The sequence below is a fragment of the Schistocerca americana genome, unplaced genomic scaffold (genome assembly GCF_021461395.2).
Source record: "Schistocerca americana isolate TAMUIC-IGC-003095 unplaced genomic scaffold, iqSchAmer2.1 HiC_scaffold_119, whole genome shotgun sequence".
In the NCBI taxonomy this organism is placed as follows: domain Eukaryota; kingdom Metazoa; phylum Arthropoda; class Insecta; order Orthoptera; family Acrididae; genus Schistocerca; species Schistocerca americana.
In genome coordinates, this window is record NW_025725253.1 from 103,586 (window position 1) to 121,177 (window position 17,592).

A 17,592-nucleotide genomic window follows, 5' to 3' on the forward strand; every position below is an offset into this window, starting at 1 on the left:
CTAACGTGACGAATTGTCAATAAAAAAAAAATGCGGCTGCTTTCGACCGAAAAGTATGATTTTGTGTGTGTTGGGATAAGAACCGAATGCGAATTCTGCCATGCGCCTACATTATATGGGCGCCAACGGCCATACCATGTTGAGTACACCGGTTCTCGTCCGATCACCGAAGTTAAGCAACATCGGGCGTGGTTAGTACTTGGATGGGTGACCACCTGGGAACACCACGTGCTGTTGGCTCCCTTTCATTTACCCTTTTTTTTTTTATACCGCCCTCTTTCCATACCACCGTTCTGTTGTGACAAAGATTCTTGCTTAAGCATTTTAATCTACTGTAATGACCATAAGGTGCGAAATTGCAGTAAATATCTCAGTTTGAGGGAGAATGTGCTAACCAAGTTCGCCAGGAAGTCTTTGAAAACGACAAAACAGTACGAATCGGCAGATGTGTTCTGAAATACGTCAGCGCCTGTTGTTGTGTAGCGGTGTACAATTCCTACTTCGATATGTAATTATAAATTTATTCCTCAGTCGTCTCGTCTCGTCTCGTCATCTCCTGCAGACGTTTCTTGTGCTTGCGCTGTTATATGGGCCACGACCCGAGCGGCAGCGAGCGGCAGTCGAGCAAAGTCGGGACAAGTCGGGACGGGGACAGGGACAGCGATAGGAATGGTGCGAATGCACTGCAAATTACGCAAACACCTCGTCTGAGGCGAGGCGAGGAAGCTCACATCGCCAGCAGTGGCGCCCTCCAACAACACTCTGCCACACCCCGCACAGGCCATACGCCGGTCGGCCGCGCGCCAGCCCTCCTGCGCTGGACACCAGGGACAAGATGCGTCTTCCGCGAGTGTCGAAGGCTGCACGCGCCAAGCGGATGACAGGAGGTGCAACGAGAAGCTGCGCGTCTCACACACACGGCGGCGCGCCCGCTAATTCGGCAGTCGCTCTGCTGGCACGTCGGATTGCAGAAGGAAGTGCTTACAATTACAATTCTGTTCGTGTTTTATGTTGTAAAGTTGTTAGCTTGTAACGATGTAATGTTAATAAATAAATTTATAAATCTCACAAAAAAAAAAAAAAATACACGAAGCGCGTCCTTCCGGCTCATAAGTTTTGGAACTCAGGATTGCGTTCGCGCTAACGTGACGAATTGTCAATAAAAAAAAATGCGGCTGCTTTCGACCGAAAAGTATGATTTTGTGTGTGTTGGGATAAGAACCGAATGCGAATTCTGCCATGCGCCTACATTATATGGGCGCCAACGGCCATACCATGTTGAGTACACCGGTTCTCGTCCGATCACCGAAGTTAAGCAACATCGGGCGTGGTTAGTACTTGGATGGGTGACCACCTGGGAACACCACGTGCTGTTGGCTCCCTTTCATTTACCTTTTTTTTTTTTTATACCGCCCTCTTTCCATACCACCGTTCTGTTGTGACAAAGATTCTTGCTTAAGCATTTTAATCTACTGTAATGACCATAAGGTGCGAAATTGCAGTAAATATCTCAGTTTGAGGGAGAATGTGCTAACCAAGTTCGCCAGGAAGTCTTTGAAAACGACAAAACAGTACGAATCGGCAGATGTGTTCTGAAATACGTCAGCGCCTGTTGTTGTGTAGCGGTGTACAATTCCTACTTCGATATGTAATTATAAATTTATTCCTCAGTCGTCTCGTCTCGTCTCGTCATCTCCTGCAGACGTTTCTTGTGCTTGCGCTGTTATATGGGCCACGACCCGAGCGGCAGCGAGCGGCAGTCGAGCAAAGTCGGGACAAGTCGGGACGGGGACAGGGACAGCGATAGGAATGGTGCGAATGCACTGCAAATTACGCAAACACCTCGTCTGAGGCGAGGCGAGGAAGCTCACATCGCCAGCAGTGGCGCCCTCCAACAACACTCTGCCACACCCCGCACAGGCCATACGCCGGTCGGCCGCGCGCCAGCCCTCCTGCGCTGGACACCAGGGACAAGATGCGTCTTCCGCGAGTGTCGAAGGCTGCACGCGCCAAGCGGATGACAGGAGGTGCAACGAGAAGCTGCGCGTCTCACACACACGGCGGCGCGCCCGCTAATTCGGCAGTCGCTCTGCTGGCACGTCGGATTGCAGAAGGAAGTGCTTACAATTACAATTCTGTTCGTGTTTTATGTTGTAAAGTTGTTAGCTTGTAACGATGTAATGTTAATAAATAAATTTATAAATCTCACAAAAAAAAAAAAAAATACACGAAGCGCGTCCTTCCGGCTCATAAGTTTTGGAACTCAGGATTGCGTTCGCGCTAACGTGACGAATTGTCAATAAAAAAAAAATGCGGCTGCTTTCGACCGAAAAGTATGATTTTGTGTGTGTTGGGATAAGAACCGAATGCGAATTCTGCCATGCGCCTACATTATATGGGCGCCAACGGCCATACCATGTTGAGTACACCGGTTCTCGTCCGATCACCGAAGTTAAGCAACATCGGGCGTGGTTAGTACTTGGATGGGTGACCACCTGGGAACACCACGTGCTGTTGGCTCCCTTTCATTTACCTTTTTTTTTTTTTATACCGCCCTCTTTCCATACCACCGTTCTGTTGTGACAAAGATTCTTGCTTAAGCATTTTAATCTACTGTAATGACCATAAGGTGCGAAATTGCAGTAAATATCTCAGTTTGAGGGAGAATGTGCTAACCAAGTTCGCCAGGAAGTCTTTGAAAACGACAAAACAGTACGAATCGGCAGATGTGTTCTGAAATACGTCAGCGCCTGTTGTTGTGTAGCGGTGTACAATTCCTACTTCGATATGTAATTATAAATTTATTCCTCAGTCGTCTCGTCTCGTCTCGTCATCTCCTGCAGACGTTTCTTGTGCTTGCGCTGTTATATGGGCCACGACCCGAGCGGCAGCGAGCGGCAGTCGAGCAAAGTCGGGACAAGTCGGGACGGGGACAGGGACAGCGATAGGAATGGTGCGAATGCACTGCAAATTACGCAAACACCTCGTCTGAGGCGAGGCGAGGAAGCTCACATCGCCAGCAGTGGCGCCCTCCAACAACACTCTGCCACACCCCGCACAGGCCATACGCCGGTCGGCCGCGCGCCAGCCCTCCTGCGCTGGACACCAGGGACAAGATGCGTCTTCCGCGAGTGTCGAAGGCTGCACGCGCCAAGCGGATGACAGGAGGTGCAACGAGAAGCTGCGCGTCTCACACACACGGCGGCGCGCCCGCTAATTCGGCAGTCGCTCTGCTGGCACGTCGGATTGCAGAAGGAAGTGCTTACAATTACAATTCTGTTCGTGTTTTATGTTGTAAAGTTGTTAGCTTGTAACGATGTAATGTTAATAAATAAATTTATAAATCTCACAAAAAAAAAAAAAAATACACGAAGCGCGTCCTTCCGGCTCATAAGTTTTGGAACTCAGGATTGCGTTCGCGCTAACGTGACGAATTGTCAATAAAAAAAAAATGCGGCTGCTTTCGACCGAAAAGTATGATTTTGTGTGTGTTGGGATAAGAACCGAATGCGAATTCTGCCATGCGCCTACATTATATGGGCGCCAACGGCCATACCATGTTGAGTACACCGGTTCTCGTCCGATCACCGAAGTTAAGCAACATCGGGCGTGGTTAGTACTTGGATGGGTGACCACCTGGGAACACCACGTGCTGTTGGCTCCCTTTCATTTACCTTTTTTTTTTTTTATACCGCCCTCTTTCCATACCACCGTTCTGTTGTGACAAAGATTCTTGCTTAAGCATTTTAATCTACTGTAATGACCATAAGGTGCGAAATTGCAGTAAATATCTCAGTTTGAGGGAGAATGTGCTAACCAAGTTCGCCAGGAAGTCTTTGAAAACGACAAAACAGTACGAATCGGCAGATGTGTTCTGAAATACGTCAGCGCCTGTTGTTGTGTAGCGGTGTACAATTCCTACTTCGATATGTAATTATAAATTTATTCCTCAGTCGTCTCGTCTCGTCTCGTCATCTCCTGCAGACGTTTCTTGTGCTTGCGCTGTTATATGGGCCACGACCCGAGCGGCAGCGAGCGGCAGTCGAGCAAAGTCGGGACAAGTCGGGACGGGGACAGGGACAGCGATAGGAATGGTGCGAATTGCACTGCAAATTACGCAAACACCTCGTCTGAGGCGAGGCGAGGAAGCTCACATCGCCAGCAGTGGCGCCCTCCAACAACACTCTGCCACACCCCGCACAGGCCATACGCCGGTCGGCCGCGCGCCAGCCCTCCTGCGCTGGACACCAGGGACAAGATGCGTCTTCCGCGAGTGTCGAAGGCTGCACGCGCCAAGCGGATGACAGGAGGTGCAACGAGAAGCTGCGCGTCTCACACACACGGCGGCGCGCCCGCTAATTCGGCAGTCGCTCTGCTGGCACGTCGGATTGCAGAAGGAAGTGCTTACAATTACAATTCTGTTCGTGTTTTATGTTGTAAAGTTGTTAGCTTGTAACGATGTAATGTTAATAAATAAATTTATAAATCTCACAAAAAAAAAAAAAAAATACACGAAGCGCGTCCTTCCGGCTCATAAGTTTTGGAACTCAGGATTGCGTTCGCGCTAACGTGACGAATTGTCAATAAAAAAAAAATGCGGCTGCTTTCGACCGAAAAGTATGATTTTGTGTGTGTTGGGATAAGAACCGAATGCGAATTCTGCCATGCGCCTACATTATATGGGCGCCAACGGCCATACCATGTTGAGTACACCGGTTCTCGTCCGATCACCGAAGTTAAGCAACATCGGGCGTGGTTAGTACTTGGATGGGTGACCACCTGGGAACACCACGTGCTGTTGGCTCCCTTTCATTTACCTTTTTTTTTTTATACCGCCCTCTTTCCATACCACCGTTCTGTTGTGACAAAGATTCTTGCTTAAGCATTTTAATCTACTGTAATGACCATAAGGTGCGAAATTGCAGTAAATATCTCAGTTTGAGGGAGAATGTGCTAACCAAGTTCGCCAGGAAGTCTTTGAAAACGACAAAACAGTACGAATCGGCAGATGTGTTCTGAAATACGTCAGCGCCTGTTGTTGTGTAGCGGTGTACAATTCCTACTTCGATATGTAATTATAAATTTATTCCTCAGTCGTCTCGTCTCGTCTCGTCATCTCCTGCAGACGTTTCTTGTGCTTGCGCTGTTATATGGGCCACGACCCGAGCGGCAGCGAGCGGCAGTCGAGCAAAGTCGGGACAAGTCGGGACGGGGACAGGGACAGCGATAGGAATGGTGCGAATGCACTGCAAATTACGCAAACACCTCGTCTGAGGCGAGGCGAGGAAGCTCACATCGCCAGCAGTGGCGCCCTCCAACAACACTCTGCCACACCCCGCACAGGCCATACGCCGGTCGGCCGCGCGCCAGCCCTCCTGCGCTGGACACCAGGGACAAGATGCGTCTTCCGCGAGTGTCGAAGGCTGCACGCGCCAAGCGGATGACAGGAGGTGCAACGAGAAGCTGCGCGTCTCACACACACGGCGGCGCGCCCGCTAATTCGGCAGTCGCTCTGCTGGCACGTCGGATTGCAGAAGGAAGTGCTTACAATTACAATTCTGTTCGTGTTTTATGTTGTAAAGTTGTTAGCTTGTAACGATGTAATGTTAATAAATAAATTTATAAATCTCACAAAAAAAAAAAAAAATACACGAAGCGCGTCCTTCCGGCTCATAAGTTTTGGAACTCAGGATTGCGTTCGCGCTAACGTGACGAATTGTCAATAAAAAAAAAATGCGGCTGCTTTCGACCGAAAAGTATGATTTTGTGTGTGTTGGGATAAGAACCGAATGCGAATTCTGCCATGCGCCTACATTATATGGGCGCCAACGGCCATACCATGTTGAGTACACCGGTTCTCGTCCGATCACCGAAGTTAAGCAACATCGGGCGTGGTTAGTACTTGGATGGGTGACCACCTGGGAACACCACGTGCTGTTGGCTCCCTTTCATTTACCTTTTTTTTTTTTTATACCGCCCTCTTTCCATACCACCGTTCTGTTGTGACAAAGATTCTTGCTTAAGCATTTTAATCTACTGTAATGACCATAAGGTGCGAAATTGCAGTAAATATCTCAGTTTGAGGGAGAATGTGCTAACCAAGTTCGCCAGGAAGTCTTTGAAAACGACAAAACAGTACGAATCGGCAGATGTGTTCTGAAATACGTCAGCGCCTGTTGTTGTGTAGCGGTGTACAATTCCTACTTCGATATGTAATTATAAATTTATTCCTCAGTCGTCTCGTCTCGTCTCGTCATCTCCTGCAGACGTTTCTTGTGCTTGCGCTGTTATATGGGCCACGACCCGAGCGGCAGCGAGCGGCAGTCGAGCAAAGTCGGGACAAGTCGGGACGGGGACAGGGACAGCGATAGGAATGGTGCGAATGCACTGCAAATTACGCAAACACCTCGTCTGAGGCGAGGCGAGGAAGCTCACATCGCCAGCAGTGGCGCCCTCCAACAACACTCTGCCACACCCCGCACAGGCCATACGCCGGTCGGCCGCGCGCCAGCCCTCCTGCGCTGGACACCAGGGACAAGATGCGTCTTCCGCGAGTGTCGAAGGCTGCACGCGCCAAGCGGATGACAGGAGGTGCAACGAGAAGCTGCGCGTCTCACACACACGGCGGCGCGCCCGCTAATTCGGCAGTCGCTCTGCTGGCACGTCGGATTGCAGAAGGAAGTGCTTACAATTACAATTCTGTTCGTGTTTTATGTTGTAAAGTTGTTAGCTTGTAACGATGTAATGTTAATAAATAAATTTATAAATCTCACAAAAAAAAAAAAAAATACACGAAGCGCGTCCTTCCGGCTCATAAGTTTTGGAACTCAGGATTGCGTTCGCGCTAACGTGACGAATTGTCAATAAAAAAAAAATGCGGCTGCTTTCGACCGAAAAGTATGATTTTGTGTGTGTTGGGATAAGAACCGAATGCGAATTCTGCCATGCGCCTACATTATATGGGCGCCAACGGCCATACCATGTTGAGTACACCGGTTCTCGTCCGATCACCGAAGTTAAGCAACATCGGGCGTGGTTAGTACTTGGATGGGTGACCACCTGGGAACACCACGTGCTGTTGGCTCCCTTTCATTTACCTTTTTTTTTTTATACCGCCCTCTTTCCATACCACCGTTCTGTTGTGACAAAGATTCTTGCTTAAGCATTTTAATCTACTGTAATGACCATAAGGTGCGAAATTGCAGTAAATATCTCAGTTTGAGGGAGAATGTGCTAACCAAGTTCGCCAGGAAGTCTTTGAAAACGACAAAACAGTACGAATCGGCAGATGTGTTCTGAAATACGTCAGCGCCTGTTGTTGTGTAGCGGTGTACAATTCCTACTTCGATATGTAATTATAAATTTATTCCTCAGTCGTCTCGTCTCGTCTCGTCATCTCCTGCAGACGTTTCTTGTGCTTGCGCTGTTATATGGGCCACGACCCGAGCGGCAGCGAGCGGCAGTCGAGCAAAGTCGGGACAAGTCGGGACGGGGACAGGGACAGCGATAGGAATGGTGCGAATGCACTGCAAATTACGCAAACACCTCGTCTGAGGCGAGGCGAGGAAGCTCACATCGCCAGCAGTGGCGCCCTCCAACAACACTCTGCCACACCCCGCACAGGCCATACGCCGGTCGGCCGCGCGCCAGCCCTCCTGCGCTGGACACCAGGGACAAGATGCGTCTTCCGCGAGTGTCGAAGGCTGCACGCGCCAAGCGGATGACAGGAGGTGCAACGAGAAGCTGCGCGTCTCACACACACGGCGGCGCGCCCGCTAATTCGGCAGTCGCTCTGCTGGCACGTCGGATTGCAGAAGGAAGTGCTTACAATTACAATTCTGTTCGTGTTTTATGTTGTAAAGTTGTTAGCTTGTAACGATGTAATGTTAATAAATAAATTTATAAATCTCACAAAAAAAAAAAAAAATACACGAAGCGCGTCCTTCCGGCTCATAAGTTTTGGAACTCAGGATTGCGTTCGCGCTAACGTGACGAATTGTCAATAAAAAAAAAATGCGGCTGCTTTCGACCGAAAAGTATGATTTTGTGTGTGTTGGGATAAGAACCGAATGCGAATTCTGCCATGCGCCTACATTATATGGGCGCCAACGGCCATACCATGTTGAGTACACCGGTTCTCGTCCGATCACCGAAGTTAAGCAACATCGGGCGTGGTTAGTACTTGGATGGGTGACCACCTGGGAACACCACGTGCTGTTGGCTCCCTTTCATTTACCTTTTTTTTTTTTTATACCGCCCTCTTTCCATACCACCGTTCTGTTGTGACAAAGATTCTTGCTTAAGCATTTTAATCTACTGTAATGACCATAAGGTGCGAAATTGCAGTAAATATCTCAGTTTGAGGGAGAATGTGCTAACCAAGTTCGCCAGGAAGTCTTTGAAAACGACAAAACAGTACGAATCGGCAGATGTGTTCTGAAATACGTCAGCGCCTGTTGTTGTGTAGCGGTGTACAATTCCTACTTCGATATGTAATTATAAATTTATTCCTCAGTCGTCTCGTCTCGTCTCGTCATCTCCTGCAGACGTTTCTTGTGCTTGCGCTGTTATATGGGCCACGACCCGAGCGGCAGCGAGCGGCAGTCGAGCAAAGTCGGGACAAGTCGGGACGGGGACAGGGACAGCGATAGGAATGGTGCGAATGCACTGCAAATTACGCAAACACCTCGTCTGAGGCGAGGCGAGGAAGCTCACATCGCCAGCAGTGGCGCCCTCCAACAACACTCTGCCACACCCCGCACAGGCCATACGCCGGTCGGCCGCGCGCCAGCCCTCCTGCGCTGGACACCAGGGACAAGATGCGTCTTCCGCGAGTGTCGAAGGCTGCACGCGCCAAGCGGATGACAGGAGGTGCAACGAGAAGCTGCGCGTCTCACACACACGGCGGCGCGCCCGCTAATTCGGCAGTCGCTCTGCTGGCACGTCGGATTGCAGAAGGAAGTGCTTACAATTACAATTCTGTTCGTGTTTTATGTTGTAAAGTTGTTAGCTTGTAACGATGTAATGTTAATAAATAAATTTATAAATCTCACAAAAAAAAAAAAAAATACACGAAGCGCGTCCTTCCGGCTCATAAGTTTTGGAACTCAGGATTGCGTTCGCGCTAACGTGACGAATTGTCAATAAAAAAAAAATGCGGCTGCTTTCGACCGAAAAGTATGATTTTGTGTGTGTTGGGATAAGAACCGAATGCGAATTCTGCCATGCGCCTACATTATATGGGCGCCAACGGCCATACCATGTTGAGTACACCGGTTCTCGTCCGATCACCGAAGTTAAGCAACATCGGGCGTGGTTAGTACTTGGATGGGTGACCACCTGGGAACACCACGTGCTGTTGGCTCCCTTTCATTTACCTTTTTTTTTTTATACCGCCCTCTTTCCATACCACCGTTCTGTTGTGACAAAGATTCTTGCTTAAGCATTTTAATCTACTGTAATGACCATAAGGTGCGAAATTGCAGTAAATATCTCAGTTTGAGGGAGAATGTGCTAACCAAGTTCGCCAGGAAGTCTTTGAAAACGACAAAACAGTACGAATCGGCAGATGTGTTCTGAAATACGTCAGCGCCTGTTGTTGTGTAGCGGTGTACAATTCCTACTTCGATATGTAATTATAAATTTATTCCTCAGTCGTCTCGTCTCGTCTCGTCATCTCCTGCAGACGTTTCTTGTGCTTGCGCTGTTATATGGGCCACGACCCGAGCGGCAGCGAGCGGCAGTCGAGCAAAGTCGGGACAAGTCGGGACGGGGACAGGGACAGCGATAGGAATGGTGCGAATGCACTGCAAATTACGCAAACACCTCGTCTGAGGCGAGGCGAGGAAGCTCACATCGCCAGCAGTGGCGCCCTCCAACAACACTCTGCCACACCCCGCACAGGCCATACGCCGGTCGGCCGCGCGCCAGCCCTCCTGCGCTGGACACCAGGGACAAGATGCGTCTTCCGCGAGTGTCGAAGGCTGCACGCGCCAAGCGGATGACAGGAGGTGCAACGAGAAGCTGCGCGTCTCACACACACGGCGGCGCGCCCGCTAATTCGGCAGTCGCTCTGCTGGCACGTCGGATTGCAGAAGGAAGTGCTTACAATTACAATTCTGTTCGTGTTTTATGTTGTAAAGTTGTTAGCTTGTAACGATGTAATGTTAATAAATAAATTTATAAATCTCACAAAAAAAAAAAAATACACGAAGCGCGTCCTTCCGGCTCATAAGTTTTGGAACTCAGGATTGCGTTCGCGCTAACGTGACGAATTGTCAATAAAAAAAAAATGCGGCTGCTTTCGACCGAAAAGTATGATTTTGTGTGTGTTGGGATAAGAACCGAATGCGAATTCTGCCATGCGCCTACATTATATGGGCGCCAACGGCCATACCATGTTGAGTACACCGGTTCTCGTCCGATCACCGAAGTTAAGCAACATCGGGCGTGGTTAGTACTTGGATGGGTGACCACCTGGGAACACCACGTGCTGTTGGCTCCCTTTCATTTACCTTTTTTTTTTTATACCGCCCTCTTTCCATACCACCGTTCTGTTGTGACAAAGATTCTTGCTTAAGCATTTTAATCTACTGTAATGACCATAAGGTGCGAAATTGCAGTAAATATCTCAGTTTGAGGGAGAATGTGCTAACCAAGTTCGCCAGGAAGTCTTTGAAAACGACAAAACAGTACGAATCGGCAGATGTGTTCTGAAATACGTCAGCGCCTGTTGTTGTGTAGCGGTGTACAATTCCTACTTCGATATGTAATTATAAATTTATTCCTCAGTCGTCTCGTCTCGTCTCGTCATCTCCTGCAGACGTTTCTTGTGCTTGCGCTGTTATATGGGCCACGACCCGAGCGGCAGCGAGCGGCAGTCGAGCAAAGTCGGGACAAGTCGGGACGGGGACAGGGACAGCGATAGGAATGGTGCGAATGCACTGCAAATTACGCAAACACCTCGTCTGAGGCGAGGCGAGGAAGCTCACATCGCCAGCAGTGGCGCCCTCCAACAACACTCTGCCACACCCCGCACAGGCCATACGCCGGTCGGCCGCGCGCCAGCCCTCCTGCGCTGGACACCAGGGACAAGATGCGTCTTCCGCGAGTGTCGAAGGCTGCACGCGCCAAGCGGATGACAGGAGGTGCAACGAGAAGCTGCGCGTCTCACACACACGGCGGCGCGCCCGCTAATTCGGCAGTCGCTCTGCTGGCACGTCGGATTGCAGAAGGAAGTGCTTACAATTACAATTCTGTTCGTGTTTTATGTTGTAAAGTTGTTAGCTTGTAACGATGTAATGTTAATAAATAAATTTATAAATCTCACAAAAAAAAAAAAAATACACGAAGCGCGTCCTTCCGGCTCATAAGTTTTGGAACTCAGGATTGCGTTCGCGCTAACGTGACGAATTGTCAATAAAAAAAAAATGCGGCTGCTTTCGACCGAAAAGTATGATTTTGTGTGTGTTGGGATAAGAACCGAATGCGAATTCTGCCATGCGCCTACATTATATGGGCGCCAACGGCCATACCATGTTGAGTACACCGGTTCTCGTCCGATCACCGAAGTTAAGCAACATCGGGCGTGGTTAGTACTTGGATGGGTGACCACCTGGGAACACCACGTGCTGTTGGCTCCCTTTCATTTACCTTTTTTTTTTTTTATACCGCCCTCTTTCCATACCACCGTTCTGTTGTGACAAAGATTCTTGCTTAAGCATTTTAATCTACTGTAATGACCATAAGGTGCGAAATTGCAGTAAATATCTCAGTTTGAGGGAGAATGTGCTAACCAAGTTCGCCAGGAAGTCTTTGAAAACGACAAAACAGTACGAATCGGCAGATGTGTTCTGAAATACGTCAGCGCCTGTTGTTGTGTAGCGGTGTACAATTCCTACTTCGATATGTAATTATAAATTTATTCCTCAGTCGTCTCGTCTCGTCTCGTCATCTCCTGCAGACGTTTCTTGTGCTTGCGCTGTTATATGGGCCACGACCCGAGCGGCAGCGAGCGGCAGTCGAGCAAAGTCGGGACAAGTCGGGACGGGGACAGGGACAGCGATAGGAATGGTGCGAATGCACTGCAAATTACGCAAACACCTCGTCTGAGGCGAGGAGAGGAAGCTCACATCGCCAGCAGTGGCGCCCTCCAACAACACTCTGCCACACCCCGCACAGGCCATACGCCGGTCGGCCGCGCGCCAGCCCTCCTGCGCTGGACACCAGGGACAAGATGCGTCTTCCGCGAGTGTCGAAGGCTGCACGCGCCAAGCGGATGACAGGAGGTGCAACGAGAAGCTGCGCGTCTCACACACACGGCGGCGCGCCCGCTAATTCGGCAGTCGCTCTGCTGGCACGTCGGATTGCAGAAGGAAGTGCTTACAATTACAATTCTGTTCGTGTTTTATGTTGTAAAGTTGTTAGCTTGTAACGATGTAATGTTAATAAATAAATTTATAAATCTCACAAAAAAAAAAAAAAATACACGAAGCGCGTCCTTCCGGCTCATAAGTTTTGGAACTCAGGATTGCGTTCGCGCTAACGTGACGAATTGTCAATAAAAAAAAAATGCGGCTGCTTTCGACCGAAAAGTATGATTTTGTGTGTGTTGGGATAAGAACCGAATGCGAATTCTGCCATGCGCCTACATTATATGGGCGCCAACGGCCATACCATGTTGAGTACACCGGTTCTCGTCCGATCACCGAAGTTAAGCAACATCGGGCGTGGTTAGTACTTGGATGGGTGACCACCTGGGAACACCACGTGCTGTTGGCTCCCTTTCATTTACCTTTTTTTTTTTTTATACCGCCCTCTTTCCATACCACCGTTCTGTTGTGACAAAGATTCTTGCTTAAGCATTTTAATCTACTGTAATGACCATAAGGTGCGAAATTGCAGTAAATATCTCAGTTTGAGGGAGAATGTGCTAACCAAGTTCGCCAGGAAGTCTTTGAAAACGACAAAACAGTACGAATCGGCAGATGTGTTCTGAAATACGTCAGCGCCTGTTGTTGTGTAGCGGTGTACAATTCCTACTTCGATATGTAATTATAAATTTATTCCTCAGTCGTCTCGTCTCGTCTCGTCATCTCCTGCAGACGTTTCTTGTGCTTGCGCTGTTATATGGGCCACGACCCGAGCGGCAGCGAGCGGCAGTCGAGCAAAGTCGGGACAAGTCGGGACGGGGACAGGGACAGCGATAGGAATGGTGCGAATGCACTGCAAATTACGCAAACACCTCGTCTGAGGCGAGGCGAGGAAGCTCACATCGCCAGCAGTGGCGCCCTCCAACAACACTCTGCCACACCCCGCACAGGCCATACGCCGGTCGGCCGCGCGCCAGCCCTCCTGCGCTGGACACCAGGGACAAGATGCGTCTTCCGCGAGTGTCGAAGGCTGCACGCGCCAAGCGGATGACAGGAGGTGCAACGAGAAGCTGCGCGTCTCACACACACGGCGGCGCGCCCGCTAATTCGGCAGTCGCTCTGCTGGCACGTCGGATTGCAGAAGGAAGTGCTTACAATTACAATTCTGTTCGTGTTTTATGTTGTAAAGTTGTTAGCTTGTAACGATGTAATGTTAATAAATAAATTTATAAATCTCACAAAAAAAAAAAAAAATACACGAAGCGCGTCCTTCCGGCTCATAAGTTTTGGAACTCAGGATTGCGTTCGCGCTAACGTGACGAATTGTCAATAAAAAAAAAATGCGGCTGCTTTCGACCGAAAAGTATGATTTTGTGTGTGTTGGGATAAGAACCGAATGCGAATTCTGCCATGCGCCTACATTATATGGGCGCCAACGGCCATACCATGTTGAGTACACCGGTTCTCGTCCGATCACCGAAGTTAAGCAACATCGGGCGTGGTTAGTACTTGGATGGGTGACCACCTGGGAACACCACGTGCTGTTGGCTCCCTTTCATTTACCTTTTTTTTTTTTTATACCGCCCTCTTTCCATACCACCGTTCTGTTGTGACAAAGATTCTTGCTTAAGCATTTTAATCTACTGTAATGACCATAAGGTGCGAAATTGCAGTAAATATCTCAGTTTGAGGGAGAATGTGCTAACCAAGTTCGCCAGGAAGTCTTTGAAAACGACAAAACAGTACGAATCGGCAGATGTGTTCTGAAATACGTCAGCGCCTGTTGTTGTGTAGCGGTGTACAATTCCTACTTCGATATGTAATTATAAATTTATTCCTCAGTCGTCTCGTCTCGTCTCGTCATCTCCTGCAGACGTTTCTTGTGCTTGCGCTGTTATATGGGCCACGACCCGAGCGGCAGCGAGCGGCAGTCGAGCAAAGTCGGGACAAGTCGGGACGGGGACAGGGACAGCGATAGGAATGGTGCGAATGCACTGCAAATTACGCAAACACCTCGTCTGAGGCGAGGCGAGGAAGCTCACATCGCCAGCAGTGGCGCCCTCCAACAACACTCTGCCACACCCCGCACAGGCCATACGCCGGTCGGCCGCGCGCCAGCCCTCCTGCGCTGGACACCAGGGACAAGATGCGTCTTCCGCGAGTGTCGAAGGCTGCACGCGCCAAGCGGATGACAGGAGGTGCAACGAGAAGCTGCGCGTCTCACACACACGGCGGCGCGCCCGCTAATTCGGCAGTCGCTCTGCTGGCACGTCGGATTGCAGAAGGAAGTGCTTACAATTACAATTCTGTTCGTGTTTTATGTTGTAAAGTTGTTAGCTTGTAACGATGTAATGTTAATAAATAAATTTATAAATCTCACAAAAAAAAAAAAAAATACACGAAGCGCGTCCTTCCGGCTCATAAGTTTTGGAACTCAGGATTGCGTTCGCGCTAACGTGACGAATTGTCAATAAAAAAAAAATGCGGCTGCTTTCGACCGAAAAGTATGATTTTGTGTGTGTTGGGATAAGAACCGAATGCGAATTCTGCCATGCGCCTACATTATATGGGCGCCAACGGCCATACCATGTTGAGTACACCGGTTCTCGTCCGATCACCGAAGTTAAGCAACATCGGGCGTGGTTAGTACTTGGATGGGTGACCACCTGGGAACACCACGTGCTGTTGGCTCCCTTTCATTTACCTTTTTTTTTTTTTATACCGCCCTCTTTCCATACCACCGTTCTGTTGTGACAAAGATTCTTGCTTAAGCATTTTAATCTACTGTAATGACCATAAGGTGCGAAATTGCAGTAAATATCTCAGTTTGAGGGAGAATGTGCTAACCAAGTTCGCCAGGAAGTCTTTGAAAACGACAAAACAGTACGAATCGGCAGATGTGTTCTGAAATACGTCAGCGCCTGTTGTTGTGTAGCGGTGTACAATTCCTACTTCGATATGTAATTATAAATTTATTCCTCAGTCGTCTCGTCTCGTCTCGTCATCTCCTGCAGACGTTTCTTGTGCTTGCGCTGTTATATGGGCCACGACCCGAGCGGCAGCGAGCGGCAGTCGAGCAAAGTCGGGACAAGTCGGGACGGGGACAGGGACAGCGATAGGAATGGTGCGAATGCACTGCAAATTACGCAAACACCTCGTCTGAGGCGAGGAGAGGAAGCTCACATCGCCAGCAGTGGCGCCCTCCAACAACACTCTGCCACACCCCGCACAGGCCATACGCCGGTCGGCCGCGCGCCAGCCCTCCTGCGCTGGACACCAGGGACAAGATGCGTCTTCCGCGAGTGTCGAAGGCTGCACGCGCCAAGCGGATGACAGGAGGTGCAACGAGAAGCTGCGCGTCTCACACACACGGCGGCGCGCCCGCTAATTCGGCAGTCGCTCTGCTGGCACGTCGGATTGCAGAAGGAAGTGCTTACAATTACAATTCTGTTCGTGTTTTATGTTGTAAAGTTGTTAGCTTGTAACGATGTAATGTTAATAAATAAATTTATAAATCTCACAAAAAAAAAAAAAAATACACGAAGCGCGTCCTTCCGGCTCATAAGTTTTGGAACTCAGGATTGCGTTCGCGCTAACGTGACGAATTGTCAATAAAAAAAAAATGCGGCTGCTTTCGACCGAAAAGTATGATTTTGTGTGTGTTGGGATAAGAACCGAATGCGAATTCTGCCATGCGCCTACATTATATGGGCGCCAACGGCCATACCATGTTGAGTACACCGGTTCTCGTCCGATCACCGAAGTTAAGCAACATCGGGCGTGGTTAGTACTTGGATGGGTGACCACCTGGGAACACCACGTGCTGTTGGCTCCCTTTCATTTACCTTTTTTTTTTTTTATACCGCCCTCTTTCCATACCACCGTTCTGTTGTGACAAAGATTCTTGCTTAAGCATTTTAATCTACTGTAATGACCATAAGGTGCGAAATTGCAGTAAATATCTCAGTTTGAGGGAGAATGTGCTAACCAAGTTCGCCAGGAAGTCTTTGAAAACGACAAAACAGTACGAATCGGCAGATGTGTTCTGAAATACGTCAGCGCCTGTTGTTGTGTAGCGGTGTACAATTCCTACTTCGATATGTAATTATAAATTTATTCCTCAGTCGTCTCGTCTCGTCTCGTCATCTCCTGCAGACGTTTCTTGTGCTTGCGCTGTTATATGGGCCACGACCCGAGCGGCAGCGAGCGGCAGTCGAGCAAAGTCGGGACAAGTCGGGACGGGGACAGGGACAGCGATAGGAATGGTGCGAATGCACTGCAAATTACGCAAACACCTCGTCTGAGGCGAGGCGAGGAAGCTCACATCGCCAGCAGTGGCGCCCTCCAACAACACTCTGCCACACCCCGCACAGGCCATACGCCGGTCGGCCGCGCGCCAGCCCTCCTGCGCTGGACACCAGGGACAAGATGCGTCTTCCGCGAGTGTCGAAGGCTGCACGCGCCAAGCGGATGACAGGAGGTGCAACGAGAAGCTGCGCGTCTCACACACACGGCGGCGCGCCCGCTAATTCGGCAGTCGCTCTGCTGGCACGTCGGATTGCAGAAGGAAGTGCTTACAATTACAATTCTGTTCGTGTTTTATGTTGTAAAGTTGTTAGCTTGTAACGATGTAATGTTAATAAATAAATTTATAAATCTCACAAAAAAAAAAAAAAATACACGAAGCGCGTCCTTCCGGCTCATAAGTTTTGGAACTCAGGATTGCGTTCGCGCTAACGTGACGAATTGTCAATAAAAAAAAAATGCGGCTGCTTTCGACCGAAAAGTATGATTTTGTGTGTGTTGGGATAAGAACCGAATGCGAATTCTGCCATGCGCCTACATTATATGGGCGCCAACGGCCATACCATGTTGAGTACACCGGTTCTCGTCCGATCACCGAAGTTAAGCAACATCGGGCGTGGTTAGTACTTGGATGGGTGACCACCTGGGAACACCACGTGCTGTTGGCTCCCTTTCATTTACCTTTTTTTTTTTTTATACCGCCCTCTTTCCATACCACCGTTCTGTTGTGACAAAGATTCTTGCTTAAGCATTTTAATCTACTGTAATGACCATAAGGTGCGAAATTGCAGTAAATATCTCAGTTTGAGGGAGAATGTGCTAACCAAGTTCGCCAGGAAGTCTTTGAAAACGACAAAACAGTACGAATCGGCAGATGTGTTCTGAAATACGTCAGCGCCTGTTGTTGTGTAGCGGT

General features: G+C 49.2%; 16 non-coding genes across 16 annotated transcripts; all 16 read left to right on the forward strand.

Annotated features, from left to right (window-relative positions):
- Window positions 1–121: 121 nt before the first annotated feature.
- LOC124562851 lies at window positions 122–240 on the forward strand. The gene has a single exon (XR_006969664.1). It is a non-coding gene; the product is annotated as a 5S ribosomal RNA (ribosomal RNA).
- A 1,020-nt stretch (window positions 241–1,260) lies between these two features.
- On the forward strand, window positions 1,261–1,379 carry LOC124562852. Its single transcript, XR_006969665.1, has one exon. It is a non-coding gene; the product is annotated as a 5S ribosomal RNA (ribosomal RNA).
- Window positions 1,380–2,401: 1,022 nt separating this feature from the next.
- On the forward strand, window positions 2,402–2,520 carry LOC124562855. The gene has a single exon (XR_006969667.1). It is a non-coding gene; the product is annotated as a 5S ribosomal RNA (ribosomal RNA).
- Window positions 2,521–3,542: 1,022 nt separating this feature from the next.
- Window positions 3,543–3,661, forward strand: LOC124562856. Its single transcript, XR_006969668.1, has one exon. It is a non-coding gene; the product is annotated as a 5S ribosomal RNA (ribosomal RNA).
- A 1,024-nt stretch (window positions 3,662–4,685) lies between these two features.
- LOC124562857 lies at window positions 4,686–4,804 on the forward strand. The gene has a single exon (XR_006969669.1). It is a non-coding gene; the product is annotated as a 5S ribosomal RNA (ribosomal RNA).
- Window positions 4,805–5,824: 1,020 nt separating this feature from the next.
- Window positions 5,825–5,943, forward strand: LOC124562858. Its single transcript, XR_006969670.1, has one exon. It is a non-coding gene; the product is annotated as a 5S ribosomal RNA (ribosomal RNA).
- Window positions 5,944–6,965: 1,022 nt separating this feature from the next.
- LOC124562859 lies at window positions 6,966–7,084 on the forward strand. The gene has a single exon (XR_006969671.1). It is a non-coding gene; the product is annotated as a 5S ribosomal RNA (ribosomal RNA).
- Window positions 7,085–8,104: 1,020 nt separating this feature from the next.
- On the forward strand, window positions 8,105–8,223 carry LOC124562860. Its single transcript, XR_006969672.1, has one exon. It is a non-coding gene; the product is annotated as a 5S ribosomal RNA (ribosomal RNA).
- Window positions 8,224–9,245: 1,022 nt separating this feature from the next.
- On the forward strand, window positions 9,246–9,364 carry LOC124562861. The gene has a single exon (XR_006969673.1). It is a non-coding gene; the product is annotated as a 5S ribosomal RNA (ribosomal RNA).
- Window positions 9,365–10,382: 1,018 nt separating this feature from the next.
- LOC124562862 lies at window positions 10,383–10,501 on the forward strand. The gene has a single exon (XR_006969674.1). It is a non-coding gene; the product is annotated as a 5S ribosomal RNA (ribosomal RNA).
- Window positions 10,502–11,520: 1,019 nt separating this feature from the next.
- Window positions 11,521–11,639, forward strand: LOC124562863. The gene has a single exon (XR_006969675.1). It is a non-coding gene; the product is annotated as a 5S ribosomal RNA (ribosomal RNA).
- A 1,022-nt stretch (window positions 11,640–12,661) lies between these two features.
- LOC124562866 lies at window positions 12,662–12,780 on the forward strand. Its single transcript, XR_006969676.1, has one exon. It is a non-coding gene; the product is annotated as a 5S ribosomal RNA (ribosomal RNA).
- A 1,022-nt stretch (window positions 12,781–13,802) lies between these two features.
- Window positions 13,803–13,921, forward strand: LOC124562868. The gene has a single exon (XR_006969678.1). It is a non-coding gene; the product is annotated as a 5S ribosomal RNA (ribosomal RNA).
- A 1,022-nt stretch (window positions 13,922–14,943) lies between these two features.
- Window positions 14,944–15,062, forward strand: LOC124562869. The gene has a single exon (XR_006969679.1). It is a non-coding gene; the product is annotated as a 5S ribosomal RNA (ribosomal RNA).
- A 1,022-nt stretch (window positions 15,063–16,084) lies between these two features.
- Window positions 16,085–16,203, forward strand: LOC124562870. The gene has a single exon (XR_006969680.1). It is a non-coding gene; the product is annotated as a 5S ribosomal RNA (ribosomal RNA).
- A 1,022-nt stretch (window positions 16,204–17,225) lies between these two features.
- Window positions 17,226–17,344, forward strand: LOC124562871. The gene has a single exon (XR_006969681.1). It is a non-coding gene; the product is annotated as a 5S ribosomal RNA (ribosomal RNA).
- The last annotated feature ends 248 nt before the right edge of the window (window positions 17,345–17,592 follow it).